Raw genomic sequence first — 3,053 nt, 5'->3', positions numbered from 1 at the left:
TTTACAAAAAAGGTTATTAAGAAGAGGGCTGGTAAAGACAAAATAATGTCACATATTAAATTGTGTAGAGTCAATGAATATGTTAAAAGGTCCCTACATAATAGTAAAAGGAGGAGAAACACAGCTCATATGAATGTGTGGAACAAGTGGATCAGTAGCAGTCCCAATTGACATGCACAAATAACTCAGGTCCTTCCCACGTCGCAGGATGCACCACTGGAGGGTTGGGGGTGTAGGCCCAGTGAGTCGCTGCTTGGATGGCCACTGTCACTCTCCACGATCCGAACGCAGCGTTCAGGCAGCCAGCGGGCGTCATTTTCTCCTTGTGAAAAAACACATACATGCCCTCGACCCCAGGTTAGAACAGGATCGGGTCCATGCCAAGCACCAGTTAGGGGATCCTTCCACTTTACTAAGGCAAAAGCACGCTGCTCTCTTTTTTCCCAGAATCGCTGAGCAGCAGATAAATTATTTGAATCTAAATTCAAAAAATTTAAAACAAATAAAGCATGATTAAGTATATTCACAGGGGTAGCGGGATACGACTCTCCTTTCTGTATTTTAGCAATTTGATGTTTTAATAATCCATTAGCTCTCTCCACGATGCCTTGACCTTGAGGATTGTAAGGAATGCCTGTAATATGAGTGATATTATAGGAATGGCAGAAGGATTGAAATGCTCGGCTTGCATAGCCAGGGCCATTATCTGTTTTTATTTGCGAGGGAATCCCCATCTCAGCAAAGCATCGAATGCAGTGAGAAATACAATGTTTAGTGGCTTCCCCAGCAAGGGGGGTGGCCAAGATAAAATTAGAATAAGTATCTACAGTAACATGAACATATTTTAATCGGCCAAATGATGGAACATGTGTGACATCCATCTGCCAAATGTGATTAGAAAGCAGTCCTCGTGGATTTATGCCTAAATGGGGGGCTGGTGAAAAAGGGACACAGTTGGAGCAAGTCTTAACTATTTGTCGTGCTGCTTCTCTAGATAATTTAAACTGTCGGCGCAAGGCTCGACTGTTTTGATGATGGATGGCATGTGACTGCTTAGCAAGTTCAACCTGAGTTAAGTAAACTCTGGTGGCGGAGTCAGTAACCGCATTGCCCTCACTTAAAGGGCCAGGAAGATTAGTGTGAGCTCGAACAAAGCCAAAAAAACAAGGGTGGTTGCGAGAACAAAGCAAAGTTTGTACTTGGCGAAATTGAGTCTGGATATTGGAGTTAGTAGTTCCAATAAAGGGAACAGTTTCTATGACTTGAAGAGCACGAATTACATATTGACTGTCTGAGTATAAGTTAAAGGGCTCATCTTGTAACAGGACGAGTGCTTGTAAAACAGCCTCTAATTCCACCTCTTGGGCGGAGGAAAAACCCGTAACCCAAGATTGAGTTTTCCCATTGATGGTCAAAGCAGCCGTTCCATTAGAGGATCCATCTGTAAATACCAAAGCGGCAGAAGATAAAGGCGAGGCCCGTACTATGGAAGGAAATAGAAACGTATGACACGCAGCAAATTGGAGAAGTTTGTTAGACGGGTAGTGATACAAAATTTTCCCCGTATAATTGTGTAACCTTTTCCAAGCCTCTCTCGCCGCAGTATTTATTTGTAAATAGGCCTCTTTTGCATAACCCAATTGATCTTCGGTGTTTTTATAGGTTCCCTCTCCTAACAACTGATCAACAGTGTAGGGCAGGTTCTTAGACCTATTTGTTTCAATTTTAGCCCGACACTGTGCAGTGAACTCTGTCTCCCATAATAAGTACTCTCCTGCACTAAGGCATGCTCTGGCAAGCCGCTTCCAGTCATTTGGGCATGCAATACCAGCACACGCGGCCTCCAATATTACTTGAGTAAAAGGGGCAGTTGGCCCATATTGGGAGCAGGCATTTTTTAAATCCTGTAATAGTTTAACAGGAACAGGTTGATGGTATACTTGTTCATCATGATCAACTAAACTAGGGAAGCATCGAGGCCCTGAAATATCTTCCCTCTCTCTAGCAGCCTGAGTCAGGTTTAATTGCGATGCACTGTGCCTGGTTGTAGTGCCTGTTAAAAGGGACTTGTTGCTAGGGCCTTTAGGCTTGCCTAAAGCCTAAAGGGATTGAGGCCGTAAGGCTGCAGCCGGAGGCGGTGGGTGTGAGGGGTAAGGTTTAGAATCAGACACCATAGTGGCCTGAGGGTCATCTTTCTTTCCTACTTCTGGGGGGGCTCTCTGCTCCATCCCCATTTTCGATAGAAGATGTAGCATTTCTTCTAACTTCTTCTCTATCGTAGCCACCCAGCCCTCCAATGACTCATCATAACTTTCCTCCTTGATATTCAAACCTGAATTCTGATACTCAATATCTACTGGTTGTTGTTCCCTTTTCAAGATCTCACTTAGACTCTCTTGGGCTGCGGCATATGGCTCAGCCTCAGGTTTTTCAGAAGGGTCCTTTAACTCATAAAGTTCCCTTAATTCAAGATTAAGTTCAGCATTTTCATGTTGAGGATCTATGCATTCACTTACTAAATTCCATACATCAATAGCCTCTACTGGGGTCTTTTCGGGGCCATATACATTATAATATTCTTGAATTCTTTTTCCTATCCGCTGCCAGGTTTTTTGGAATTCCTCCTCTATAAACCTCGGGCATGCCTCCTCGACAAACTGTAGGAAGCTCTGAAGCACCCCTTTTTCCACCCACGTTCCGTGGGCTTCAAGTAGGCCTGTTAAGATCGGTACATATGACCTATGGCTATTAACTTGACCCATAATTTTTACTCCTGACTATACACTCTCTTAAGATCCTCTCTTAATAGTCCTACGATGTGTTACTCACCACAGGGAGGGGTCCTTCACCTTCGTCCCAGATTTTCAGGGTCCCTGTTCGGGCACCAGATGCCGGGGCCAACCGGCAGCAAACCAGGGTTCGCAGATTGGGGTTCCTGAAATCGGGGGCAAGGACTAGGAAGAAATAGAAGAGAGACAGACACACCAGGTCCGGGATGTCCGCAGTCCAGGTAAAGACTCTGAGACTGCCGTGTTTATTTTTCACTCCCCCTT

The sequence above is a fragment of the Megascapheus bottae genome, chromosome 12 (genome assembly GCF_031878675.1).
Source record: "Megascapheus bottae isolate mThoBot1 chromosome 12, mThoBot2.hap1, whole genome shotgun sequence".
Taxonomy (NCBI): domain Eukaryota; kingdom Metazoa; phylum Chordata; class Mammalia; order Rodentia; family Geomyidae; genus Megascapheus; species Megascapheus bottae.
Note: the sequence above shows the minus strand (reverse complement) of the source record.